At 31.0% G+C, this 14838-nt stretch overlaps 2 protein-coding genes across 5 annotated transcripts in view; one reads left to right on the top strand and one right to left on the bottom strand.

Moving 5' to 3' along the window:
- Imp (IGF-II mRNA-binding protein) overlaps positions 1 to 14838 on the bottom strand; it is a 119078-nt gene that overhangs the window by 24499 nt on the left and 79741 nt on the right. The window lies entirely within an intron of this gene.
- LOC149031484 (esterase B1-like) overlaps positions 1 to 14838 on the top strand; it is a 73912-nt gene that overhangs the window by 15222 nt on the left and 43852 nt on the right. Inside the window, exon 1 of one of the 2 annotated variants that reach the window (XM_089175738.1) lies at positions 9851 to 10156. The exons of the other annotated variant lie outside the window; for it this stretch is intronic. The gene's annotated coding sequence lies outside the window, so the exon portion shown is untranslated. Of the gene's footprint in view, positions 1 to 9850; positions 10157 to 14838 lie in introns of those variants that run through there. 2 annotated transcript variants of the gene reach the window in all.

Genomic DNA, 14838 nt, shown 5'->3' with positions numbered 1-14838 from the left:
AAGCGGGATAGATAAATATATCAACGTGTGCTTGTTGATTGGTTGTTCTTGTTCTTGTAGTTGTTGTTAATGTGCGTTAATTTAAACAAGATTATTAAACAATATAATAAGAAAGAAAAATTGTTTGAAATAACAAAACAACACGCGGATACGACGTGACGCGTTTAAATAACGTTGTGTGTAATAAAGATTGTTATTTATTTTCTCTCCTTATATATTTTTTGGTCCCGCTTCTATTTTATAAATTTAATGAAAGATTTGTAATAAATTGAAAATATGACGATTTAATTGGACGAGGAGAGAGAGAGAGAGAGAGAGAGAGAGAGAGAGAGAAAGGCAGATAGATAGAAAGAAGTGAGAGAAAGATAATCGCGTTTTTGTGTATATAATATATATATATATAAAATATGTACATATATATTATATATATATATATAGTATGTATAGTGGTAAAACCGAGATTAAAAAAATGAAAGCGAGAGGTAACTCGTTTAAAACGCAACGTTCTTCACGTCCCGTCGCGTACTGCGAGACTCGCACGAGCGAACCGCTCGTGCGATCTTAGCGCCACACCTCGTACGGCGCCTTAATGCGAAACCTTTATTCACGAAGATTCACGAAAATCTACGAACTAACCATACGAAGGCCCCATTTCCTAACTCCTACCTTCCTATCATCACCGTACTAACCCCTCCCTCCTCCCACCAACGTTCCTTCTCTCATGCAACTACTACTACTCTATTCAATTTTTAATATATTATTATTATAATATATATATATTAATTATAATTATTAAATAATTATGAATATATGTATGTGCGTGTATTTCTATCTCTTTCTGTAACATTTTCTTTTTTGTTTAGAAAACTCTACAAATAAAACTAGAATTTTTGAAACGATTTTCCTATACTTCCCCCTCCACTTAACCTTCTTTTACTTTTCCCCTATAAATATTATTTTTTAACAATGGCGATTCTTTTCCTGGGAAATTTTGTTTTTTATTCTATTTTATTTTTGTTTAATACCGATTGTTATTTTGTCATTCATTTTTTTTTGTCGTCAATGGCATCCCGCATTCTCTTTCTCCTATTTCTTTTATTTTTTTTTATTTGCTTTCAATTTCTTTCTATAATCTCATATTCTCTCTCTCTCTCTCTCTCTCTCTTTCTATTTTATTCTAACTTTTTATTTTTGATTTATTGTCAATTTCTTTCTATAATTCTTTCTCTTTCTATTATTCATTCTTGATCTCTTTTTTATTTAGATTTCCATTTAGATTTTCATTCAAATGTTATCAATATTTTGTAAATAAATAAATGTTTCACGTGTTCTTCCTTTCTTTCTCTTATTTTTTATCAATATTGCAACTATTTCTTTCTATGAGTACCAGTTAACACTAGATATACTACCATTTTCTACTACACTAGTCAAAATGACTGGTGTATAAACAAAAAAAAATGCTTTTTGAGTCTTCTACTGATTATTTACTCTTAAAAAATAACCAAAAATGTTTAACAATAGTAATTTTAATAGATAAATGAATTAATAGACATTTTTAAATAAACAAAACGCTTAATTATTTACAAAAATCAAATGTTACATGAAGTAAACATTTTGAATTAAAATGGCTGGTCTGGTATATCTAGTGTTAAAGGAGAGAATCGACTGATTATTAAAAATGAATCACCGGAAAAGAACAAACGAAAAGATCAAGAAGTCAGTTTTATATTGCTTGAGACACCAAAGAAGAAAAATAAAAAAGAAGAGAAGAGAAAAAGAGAGAAAGAGAAAAATGGTGGTCGGAGGATTCTGATAAATTTATACTTGGACTCATCCTCTCTCTCTCTCTCTCTCTCCCTTTCTCTCTCTCTCTCTCTCGACCCTCTCTTCTCAAATATTTTGCCTCCAGTTGGAATGGATCAAGGCTAACCAGAATCTTTATTGACGAAATCAACTTCGATCGAAGGAGAAGATAAACGAGGCCAGGGTACCTAGTTTACGATCTTTCTCTTTAGATTCTCTTTTTTCTTAAAATTTATAGAAAAAAAAAATAAATAAATAAAAAATAAAAAACAAGCGTAAAAGTTTAATTTTGATTACTTAACAACAGACATAAAAAGAATTTTGTAAAAATGATTCACATAAATAAAACGATTTATCTAACTTGGTCACACAAATTTGTAATTTTAATTAATTAAACGTATATTGTGTATCGATTAATTAAATTAATATTTTATTATAGAGAGATTAATTTTGTTTATATTATTATTATAAATATTAATTATTTAATCTTTCATTTTTTTACTAACACCATCAAAATTACATCTCATACTCAATGATATAATATATATATGTGTATATTACATCTCGTTATCTGAAACTGATTTCAATTTTATCTCGTTTAATGCAATTAATTAGTATAAACAATCTTTTTTTTTTAACTTTGCATAGCAAAATTTCTTATTTAATTAATATACATTTTTTTTTGTTAATTAATTAATTAATTCGATCAAAATTATTTCATTTAATTTTCGTAACGCACGAGACACAGTGGTTTTTATTTTGTAGGTTAGGTCATATGCTTCTAACGATTTTTTAAAGAGTTTCAAATCGTCAAATAAAAAAAAAGGAAGAGAACGAAGAAGAAGAAGGAAGCAAAAAAAAAAAAGAATATATGGCCCTTTGGGATGAGCGTCGAGGTTGGTGTAGGGCAGCTGCCTTGACCAGCTGCCACGCGAACATTGCGTACAACACCTCTCTTTCTCTATGATAGTCACATTGTTTTCTAACTTAACTAACTTCTAACGAAAAATTTTACATTCTATTCGTATCCCCCATTTTGAATTGTTCCATTTTGTCGAATAAAAATACTTCAACGACGAACAACGGACGTTTCATTTATTTGTCTTTCAAATTACTGCAATATTATTTAAACAAAATTGTCTAAAATATTAAATAATTAATATTCGTATTAATAGTTTAATAAAATATTATCGATTTAATTTAAATCTTTGTTTTCTTTTTATTTTTTGAATTAAAAAATATTTCATCCCCACCCCCTACGATTGAAATACACAAAACATATATATATATATATATAGTACAAATATATGTTGAATATTTAATTTGATACAAATAGATTGTTAATATTTTTATATATTGTTATAATAATATATTTTATATATTTTTATATACAATTATATATTTCAATATTTCAATATTTCATCAAACACACGCATTTTAATATCTAACGTTGGAAACATTTATAAAGAAAAGGAAAAAAAAAAGATAAAAAACCCTTTTTGCACTATTGGAAAAAAGTAAAAATTTTTTCCTGCATCATCACCAACCACCATCAACTACCATTACCAACCACAAGGTTTTCTATTTCTCTTGTTTATTTTTATTGAAATTATTTTTCTCAAATATTTTCCAGCAACATGCGTTCTATCATTCGTAGTCTGATAAGTCTGAACTTTTCCAAAAAAAAAAAAAAAAAAAAAACATATTTTCTTTTCGAATGATAAGTTTGAATTGAGAAAAGTATGTGTGTGTAGTATATGTGTATTTTCTTGCATTACTTTCTCTCTCGCTCTCTCTCATTCTGGGTGGTTGTTCACACAGTGTTATGGTCTATCACGTTCGGTTCTTTATCGCTGAGGGAAACTAGTCGTAAATATATGTATGTGTACGTGTATGAGAGAGAGATATAGAAAGATAGAAAGAGAGCAGCAAACAGAAACTCTGCCACGGATCGATACAGGATAAACACGATAAAAAGGAGACAAAAAATCGACCGGTACGGCGCACTCACACACTATCTCTCACGAAAGAAGAAAAAAAAAAGAAAAAAATACACGAACACTGATATACAGGTAGGTAGGTAGCAGATGATACAGTAGTATTAGTAGTGTTGCATGCATGATCAGGAAATTTACTCATTGATCTTTCTATCATACGCTAACATCCTTTTTTCTATTTATAGATTCTTCTTTTTTTTTTTTTTAATATATTTCCTATCAACTCGACGATCTTTTATTTATTATTATTATTATTATTATTATTATTATTATTATTATTATTATTATTATTATTGCAATTAGTAAAGTTGCATATCGACAATTAATAATTGAAAACAATTTCATATGGTGGTATATTTTTCATACAATTAAAATTAACGTAAATGTATCGCAAATAATAACAATTTATTTATGAATAACCTATGAATAAAAAAAAAATAGAAAACTAGGAATACCATAAGAAAGAGAAAAATTCCACCAACGTGATAATATATAAGATGAACGAGTATGTGTGCGTGTGTGCCGTGTGAGAGAAATTCGAGAGTTTCGATCCCGTTAAATTCATAGAGAAGAGAAAACAACAATGAAAGGGGGGTTGAAATTCATCGATGGGTTGGGTAAAAGTCAGGGTGCGTTAATCTCTTTCTCTCTCTCTTTCTTTCTCTTAACAGAATGTGCATTACTCTCTTAGGTACTCTACTCGTGCACATATAAATATACACATATACACACACATAAGTAAATATACACATGAACACGCATCATAAGTCTCGTCCTTCGGAAGCTCTTCTTTTAGGAAACGTAGTACTAGGCAGAACGGGGGAGGAAACGAGGGTCTGGAATCGACAATGGCCTTCGAGAAAGTCGAAGTTAGGGAGTATCCAAAAGAGAGAAGGAAGGGATCAAGAATAAGGATGGAGGAGGAATAGAAGGACTATGAAATGCGTAAGGGTTGCTGCTACTCCTGGGATTATTCATATTTGTATTTGTATTTGTATTTAGTATTGGTGTAGGTTGTTCTCTATTGGTATTGTTGGTATTCGTATAAAGTTAGATACAGTGTACATCATTTCTATTGGTATTGGTATAATATTGCTAACTTTGCTATTGGTATATTGATATTGCTTATTGATGTTGGTATAGATATAATAATACTAGTTTTCTTATTGATATAGTAAAGGTCTAGGTATTCCTATTGATACTAGTAAAAGTATAGTACTAGTACTAGTATTGGTATTAGTTTGGTTAATAGGTATAGATATAGTAAAGGTCTAGGTATTTCTATTGGTCTAGTAAAACTATAGTACTACTACTACTGCTAATATTAATATTGTAATATTAGTATATTGATATTGTTATTGATGTTGTTTAATAGGTATAGATATAATAATAATATTAGTTTTCTTATTGATATAGTAAAGGTCTAGGTATTGCTATTGGTATTAGTAAAAGTATAGTACTACTACTATTGCTAGTATTGGTATCGTAACCAATATCAGTATATTGTTATTGGGATTGGTTAATAGTTATAGATATAGTAATAATACTAGTTTTCCTATTGGTATTAATAAAAGTATAGTACTACTACTGTTAGTGTTAGTATTGTAACAAATATCAGTATATTGTTATTGGGGTTGGTATAATAATAATAATAGTAATAGTTTTCTAATTGATATATTAAAGGTCTAGGTATTCCTATTGATACTAGTAAAAGTATAGTACTAGTACTAGTATTGGTATTAGTATTGAACAAATATCAGTATATTGTTATTGGTATTAGTTTGGTTAATAGGTATAGATGTAGTAAAGGTCTAGGTATTGCTATTAGTATAAGTAAAAGTATAGTACTACTACTAGTATTCTTACAGGTATATGTGCAAGTGTTACTATAGTATGAGTATTGATGTTGAGTGTGTTGGAAGTTGGATATTGTAGAGGACAGGAATAAAAAGAAAGAAAGAAAGAGAGAGAGAGACTATAGAGGAGACTGTGGAAAGGCACAACGTTAGTCCTGAGTCCAATTAGCAATTTAAGGCAATAAGCGGGCGCACTCAGAACCCCCGAGTCCACCCCCATCATCCCACCACCCTGTTGTTCCATTCGTCCAACTCACTCTCACCCACTCAGGTTACTTCCTTGCTTGCTTGCTTGCTTTTGCTTTGCTTGCTTGCTTGCTTTTCTGTCTTTGGTACATCCGAAATTATTTCATATTTTACGGTGGGGAAACAGGACTACCACTACTATCATCTCTACTAACACCAGTACTGTTTCATATTACCGCCTTTCTGTGGATATCTTTGCGTCTCACGAATTCTGTCCCTCGCATAAATATCAGTAAATTTCCTTTAGGTCCTTTATTCCTATCCCCTTTCATACCCCAAAATCCTCCGGCACCCTTCCGCCACCCCCTACTACTACTACTACTACTACTACTACTACCTAACCATACATATTTACTCGAATGAAGAATACGCCTCTTATGTTTCACATTTATTTTTCTCTTTTCTTTCCTTTTTTTCTTTTTTATTATTTCCGAATGCAGTTATAAATAAAACATTTCAAATAAAAAAAGTAAAAAAATAGAAAAACAAATGATAAAAATAAATGATATTTATATAAGAATTTATTAATAACATTTAAGTTTATTTTTCTTCTTTTATTTTGGTTGAGAGACAAGGAAGAAGATTTTGTGCTAGACAGGATGATAAATAAATTAGAGAAAGGGAAGAGAAGAGTTTATATAGTGAGACAAGAAGCTTCTACCAACCCTTCACCTCTCAATCCACCACTACCACCACCACTCCGTAATTCCACGAGACATGAAAATTCCCGTTTATATTCCTTTTCTTCAGAAATTATGCATCACATTGATGAGGGGGATGATGCATTTCTTCCTTGCACTCTGTGACAACAACTCTGACACAACCGGAAGGAAATCGACATTATCCAAAAAAATAATGGGTTAGGGGGTAGAGGGAAATGCATATTTTTTATTACACGAATACTAAGTAATATTAAATTAATATTACTCGTAATATTATCTCAATCGTTTAAAACAAAAACAAATTAAAATTGATTAATAATAAAAAAAAAAACAGAATAATTAAAACTAAATTGAAATGATAAAGTAGTAGTAGTAGTAGTAGTAGTAGTAGTAGTAGTAGTAGTAGTAGTAGTAGTAGTAGTAGTATTATTCGAAATCTTATCGAACGTTAGTCCAATTCGATTCGAGTTGAGTAATAGTTGACTCAACTTCTGGGAGGTCTGCCAAGCTGATACGAGAAAAAAAAATAGCTCGTTTATGCATATCTTATGACGTGATGTCTCGAATAACCATACTTGAACACATTATGCATTGTGAAAGATCTCCCTTAACAAATGAATAAATTTCTAAGAAAGCACGTACTACGTATGCATGCATGCATGCATGCATGCAAGTAACACGCACGTAACAACAACCACCCACCCACGAGGTGGGCTTGGGGCATTTTTATTATGCATTTTTTGTTATTTTTTTTTTTAATAACGCGGTACGCGTATGTTAAATAAATAAGAAAGTATTACATATATATATGTATATTTTCTTGATGGTGGTGGTCAAATGGTGTAGTATGTACCTTATTTAGGTATTATGTATACGTCGTCAGTATGGCGGCGTCAACGATTCACTTATCACATACAGTTTCGTTGTGTTACGTTCGATAAACCCACCGAATATATCTCCAACGGAATATAAAACGTACTTCTGAATCATCGTTATGCGTTTCCTTCCTCCCCTTACCTCCCTCCCCAGCCCCCTCCCCCTTCACCACCCTTCACCCTATTTTTACCGCGTTATTTCATTCAAATTATTATATACAACCACCTACACACGTTTTTATTGTTATATGGGTTTGCCCAAAAACATGCTATCCATTATTTGTTCAAAATTTAATAAAATATTGTTGTGTGTGATATTAAAAATATTAATTTTAAAATAATCGAGGGTGAGGGGAGGGCAGGAAGGTGGAATTAATACAAAGATTATTTAGAATTAATTTGGAAATAATTCAATTGAAATTTTTTACACAGATAAATTTTTTAATTAATTAATTGTATATATATTATTTTATTTTTTTTATGTATATAAAAATAGAAACTATTATTATTATTATTATTATTATTATTATTATTATTACTATTATTATTATTTTGAATTTTATTAATGATACGTGGTTGTAATGGAAGACAAAATTTAAACGAAAGGATTGAAATATTTTTCTACCCTTACTATTTTAATTTAAGTAAATTTTTAGGATATGTTAACGTATATATATATATAAGTATTACATGTGTGTGTGTGTGTGTGTGTGTGTGTGTGTGTAGACGTACGTCGAATGAGCGGACTATTTGGCCGTAACGGAAAAGACGCAGAAAATATCGGTCCGTATACGGGAGGATCGATAAAAAGAGTTGCGTCCAAGGCGTATAACGGAGGTAAACGCGCAGGACTACGACGACGATGACGACGACGACGACGACGACGACGACGACGACGACGACGACGACGACGACGACGACGACGAAAACGACGACGACGGAGGAAAACGTGTGTCCGTATATATATATATGTATGTGTATGTGTATTCAGGATATTGTCCTGAGTCCTTTATCCATCGGATTAATAATGAATATTACGAAAGAAAAAGTAAGTAAGAAAGAAACTTATAAAAATAATAATAATAATAATAATAATAATAATAAAAAACACAATAAGAACAAATCATATGTTATATAATAAAAAAATAAAATAAAAATTGTATTAAGTAATTAATTATTAAACTAAACTACCCTTGAAAAGATTTAACTCAAAAGTCTCAAGAAGAAAAAGAAGAAAAAGAAGAAGAAGAAAAAGAAGAAGAAGAAAAGTAAGAAAAACAAGAATAAGAAAAAAGTTGAGTCGAGTTTGAAAGGAGGGTGGGAGGAAGGGGGGATCAATGGCGGAACGTTGGAAGGAACGTTGGCCGCGGGGTTAGGGGATGGGGTAAGTGGCACGGGGCTCCCGCGAAATCAAGGGGATGAGTGAAGAAGCCCAGGGGTAGGTGAGCCTCAGGTTCAGCTTGACGAGGGGTGGAAAAGAGAGGGAGGAGGGTAAGGCTGTGAGCAGCTCGAGGGTGAGGTCCACGAGAGAGGAGGGTAACCTTGACCCGGGGATGAACGACCCTCTCTCTCTCTCGGAGCGCGTGGCAACCCCCACCCTCACGGTTCTTCTTATAACCCCCCCAACCATCATCCAACCTCATCCCTACTACTACCAGGTTACCGTCGTTCGAACAACCGGCGTCGCGGCACTCCCACCACCCTTATTTTATAACCTACCCCTACCATCATCACCACTACCACCACCACCATGAAACTTCTTCCGTCTTTCCTTCTGGACCTGCGCACTACGATCAGGATACACCGTTACGTTACTCTTCCTTCTATTCCTCATCCTTACCCCTTAACCCCTTTCACCACCACTACCATCACCATCACTTATTTTTTATCCTTCACTCGCACACCCTACGTTTTTCTGTTTTTTCTATTTTTCTTTAGCTAATTTCTGTTCTTCTTCTTTTTCTTCTGGGTATGGTGATACGTGTTTCTTTTGAACTATTAATTCTTTTTTAAATGGATACTTAATATTTCAAATAATATATTAATTTTTTCATAAAATTCTTTTCTTATATATACAATTAGATACACTTTAACTTTGACATACACTTCCTTTCATCCTAATCATCTTTGTTATCCCTAATTATGCACATTTTTAGACGTTCACTATTCATACATATATATATGTATATATACATTTCTTTTTTGCAAACACACACACATACATATACGTTCGTATTTCTCACATAAGTACACACACAATCATTCGTTCATCCTGCGTTAATGTTTCTCCTTTTTTTTTTTACAAACACATATATACATATATACATGTATTTATTTCCCTTTAACTTTCACCCTCTTCCGCTAGGAACCATTTTCTACTCTCATCATCCCCCTTCCTCCCACGTTTGCTCTCTTTCCCTGCATAACTCCTACGTTTCACCATCCCCCTCTTTACTCTTCACTTCACTTCGCTACTCTTCTTTTCCCCTAGACCTCTACCTCCACCTCCACCTCTTTCTCGGAAGGTTTCCTTGCGCATTTTTTCACAACCGACGCGAGTCGAGTAGGTAACCCCTCCCTTTTCTACCATCCAAACACACGGGGGTGGAAAAACGGGAGCGAAATTTCAAGGGCAGTCTGCTGCTGCTGCTGCTGCTGCTGCTGCCCTATGCCCGATCTTTCTACCCCTGTTGGCTAATCATCAATCAAGGACCAAGGTTACTATTACTCTCTTTCTCTCTTTTTAACTCTTTTCTGTGTTTGTATACGCAATGAACTGCGTTACATTCCGAATAACCCTTTTCTCCCATCCCATCCCATCCTCCTTTTTTACAATTATTATTTGTAGTAATCAAAGGTAAAAATTATTTTTACGAATTATAACGGGAAAAATGTCATTTATTCGATTGCTATTGATCGTATAAAAAAAAAAAAATCTGTAAGTCTGTTGTAAATTCAATCGATTTGGATCCTAAAGTTATTAGATTTGTTGTTCATCCTGTGCACGAAGAAGAAATAATTGAGCTGTTTATTTTGAAAGTAGCCTAACTCAATTTGTCAATTATTATTTTCCGGTTGCACCTGGTAATTGTACAATTTCATGTTATGTATTAATAAAGCATTTGAGGTTGCTTTTTGCTGAGATTTTGTATAAACAAAATTATTAGAAGACGCAATTTTGAAAAGGGTCAAGAATTCTGATGAAGAATCAATAAACTGATTAAAAATATGTTGGATGTGGTTTTGTCAGAAATGAAACTGTATCAAATTTTCTATAAGACATCAATGAATGAGAATAAAAATTTGAAAGTCTTGAATTTATTACCACGTCGGGGTAAACCGAGAAAGTTCGAAAATATTGTATTGACATCACTGTATAAAAATATCAGACAAATTGCAACAGCAAAATTCAAGGACATAATTGACCTATTACGATATATACCACCTGGAACATCATGATTTCTTCAAATCCCTTTCACGCACACAAAATGTAGATGAGTACTAAATTGTTTTGTAGGTTATGTTTGTAATTTTGTAGGTTATGTAGTTAAAAAATGTTTTCAATCGCATCAATTATGTTTCTGAAGTGTTTTAAAGATATGTCAAATAAACTGAGTATTGTGTTTTTTTCAATTTGAAGCATCTTAAATTATGTTGAATGGAGTTGGGTCCATTCGAAATTTGATAACAAATCAGATTGTTCATTTAGAAAGTGGCCTAACTCCATTAGTGATTAGAAAACGCATATAATTGCCACTAATTTAATAGGAACTGTAAATTGAACACCTTTAGATACACTTAAGCAGTATAACTTGTTAGTATCTAGTGAAAATGAAGACAATTTTTGCTTCGAGGTTAAACCTAGGCCTTTTAAATGAGCATAAACAGTTGAACTTGATAAATTTAACCTCTCATCTATCTCACGTGTTGCTATTTGTCGGTTTGCATTAACTAATGCCATTATTGTGTTAGGAAAAAATGAAATTCCTTTCCGAACAATCCAATAATTGCATTGAAACGCAAACACTTAAATATCTCGATTTAAACATAAATGGAGTTAGGGCCATTTTCAAAATAAACAGTTCAATTAATTCTAATTTAATTTGAATAAAAAAGAAGAAGAAGAAGAAACAAACATTATTTAATTGACATTATTATTTTTATTGTTTAACGAGAAGAATAAAAGCTAATATGTTAGAGATAAAATAACTTGAGAATATAAAAATCGTCACTTCTTTTTAAACCGGCAAATTAATTACCCGTTCATCCATTCGATAATGAATTTTATCATTTTTTTTTTTTTTTTTTACTTTTTCTTTTTTGTTTTATCATAAATTCACGGAAGGGTGAATACATTGTCATAGAATGCACTGTGTCGCCTTTTTTACAAACCTAACCCCTTGTCATACTGTGCACAGTTAAAAAAAAAAAAAAAAGAGAAAGAAAGAAAGAAAGAAAGAAAAGAAAGAAAGAAAAGAAAGAAAAAAAGAAAGAGATAGGAAAGGTTGAGAAGAAGAAAGACTACGAGTGGAAACAAAAATATGAAGTACTCCGTAAAAAGAAAATAAAAGAAAAAAAAGAGAGAGGGAGAGAGAGAGAGAGAAAAAGAAAATGAGAGAAAAAAAAAACCTAAAAGTTTAACGAGGTAGAGGTATATCTTCTTCTTTTGTACGTGACTGTACTACACTACACCCCCAACAGAGAAAAAGAAATAGAAAAAGAGAAAAAATAAAAAAGAAATATATGTGTGTATGTGTGTGAGAGAGAAAGAGAAAGAGAGATAGGTGTATATATATATATATATATGTACAGAAGGTACTCGAAAAAAAAAAAAAAAGAAAAAAAAAAGTGAATCGAACTTGCGCGGAGGGTTAAGCTCGAAGGCTACATTTAATCTCAAAGGGAGAATGATAGCGGAAAGGCCACGATTGAAAGAATTTGTTTGCCCTGCCATAATAAAAGAGGGCTTCATTTTGAAAGACACGCCCGATGCTTTCATATATATATATATATATATTTTCTTTTTCTACTTCTACTTTTACTTTAACTACCACCCACCCACCACACAACCCGTTAACTTCTACTATCACTTTCGATTTGAAAATATTATTATATGATTTTTAACATATTTTTATTTTTTTGAATTTCTTTCTTTCTTTCTTTCTTTCTTTGGATTTTACAAAAATAAAACACAAAGCTAAATTAAAAAAAAAATAAAAAAAATAAAATAATATTCTAAATTTAAAACACAAAAATAAAATAAATTAAAATAAAATAAATTAAAATAAAATAAATTAAAATAAAATAAAATAATATTATAAACATTGTTTCATTAAGAAAAACAGTTTGTATTATACCTACGATTTACGAGTCTCTAATAAATTTCATATTTTTAACGTAACTATTATTATATTATCTTTTTAAAATCATCTGTCACAAGATAATGTGATTATATATATATATATAGAAATATAAAATTTGTAAATAGGGGTGTTAGGTTTCGATTAGATTAGATTAAAAAAAAAGGTAGATTTGTTTTATCCAAAACAGATGAGGTTAAAAAAACAAGAAAGAAAGAAATCATTGAAAATACAAAAATACATCAAAAAAAAAAAAAATATTAATAAATAAAAATTCTAAAATTAATTCACCACAATTTATCAATTAATATAATTTTCTTGTTCTTTTTGGTTTTCTAAAATAAATCAACTAGACTTTACATATCTAATTGGTATTATTTGATCAAATTTAGGGTTAAGGGGGTTAGTTGTTTAATAAAACAAGGAATGAACGAGACGAATGAACAACATACACACACGTTTATGTGTATATATATATGTGTGTGTGTACAGATGTGTATGTTTTATAAGAGGGTAATATTTATATATAGAAAATCGATCGGTGAAAGATCAAAACTCGAAATAGCATGGCAAAAGGAGGGGTGGGGGGTGGGGGGTGGAGGAGAAGGGGGAAAGAAGGGATAGATACGCTATCGAATTATCGATGCGACAGGTGGGAAGCGGCTCTACAGTCCCTGTATTTTTTAACTTCCTTTTTTATTTCTATTTTTTTTTTCTTCTTGCTTTTCTATTTATGTACCCACAAGCCCTATCCACACATACTATTACATATATATACTGTTTCTGATCGATCAACGAATAATCCGCGAGTAAGTTCTTTCATTCTTCATCATCCCCATTCTCGTACTCGTTTCGTTTATAAATGGTTGTGGTAGTGGTGATGGTGATGGTGGTGATGGTTTTGGTGGTTCTATTTCATAGGACGATTTTTAAACTCACCGATGATAAAAGTTAGGTTTTCATTAATAAAATATATTAATTTTTCTATTAATAAATTAAATTATTATATTAACCTTTGCTTATACCACACTTGGTTCAAAGGAACCAGAACTTTTTTACAACTTGAGTCATTTTTCTCAATTGTACTCAACTTTGGTAATTTTTAAAACATATTTAAATTTAATTGAAAGCTATAAAACCTATATAGTCTTGTTAAGTAAGTATTAAAGAAGTATCAAAAAAATGTTGATCTAAATCTATGCAATAGTTTCTTTTTTATAACGATTTTTCTCGTCCGGGTCCTTTGGACCCGGGTATGGTGCGTGTTACTCCAGGAAGGGTGGTAGGCAAAGGTTAAGTTATGTTTCCATTAATAAATGATATTATTATTAATTAAATTATTATATTAAGTTATGTTTTCATTAATAAATAATATTAAAATGTTTTCATTACTATAAAAAAGAAATTTAAAAAAATAAAATCGTATGGGGTACAAAATTGAAGAAAAAAATTAAAATAAATAAAAAATAGAAGAAATATTCTTACTTTGATTTTTGAATTAAGTTAGAAGATCGTATAAATAATAAAAAAAATAAACCCTTTGAACTCGAGCGACGTTGAATTAGCGAAACAGGCAGTTTTAAGTGGCAACTCGAATGGCGCTGATACGGCGCCCGGTTGATTGGAAGTCTCGAAAAAGTCCTCGAGTGCAAAGGGTTGATAAAAAAAAAAACCATCTCTACTTTGATCTTTTGAATGAAGTATAATAGAAGATTGCATATTTTTGTGCATATTTTCACACTCACCCCCTTAATTGGTGTCTTATGATTTTTTATTACCCGAAAAGCAGCTTTCAAGTTACCGTGTTTTCAATAAAGTTTTGTTTCTTATCAACCACACTTTGCTTCTTCGTTTTTATCAATCATGTTTCTTTCATCAATTAAAAACAAAATAAATAAAAGAAATAGTTTATGATTAATTGGTATAAATAAAGTATGAATGATTAATAATTCTAATCATTTCAATATCGATTATTTTGAATGATATCAGAAACGATGAAACAACTTGATTGAATGAAGATTGCAAAAGGGTTGATTTTT

Source organism: Polistes dominula, unplaced genomic scaffold (genome assembly GCF_049000335.1).
Source record: "Polistes dominula isolate Pdom_NZ unplaced genomic scaffold, Pdom_raw_medaka contig_19, whole genome shotgun sequence".
Classification (NCBI taxonomy): Eukaryota; Metazoa; Arthropoda; class Insecta; order Hymenoptera; family Vespidae; genus Polistes; species Polistes dominula.
This window is presented reverse-complemented; position numbering and strand designations above follow the sequence as displayed.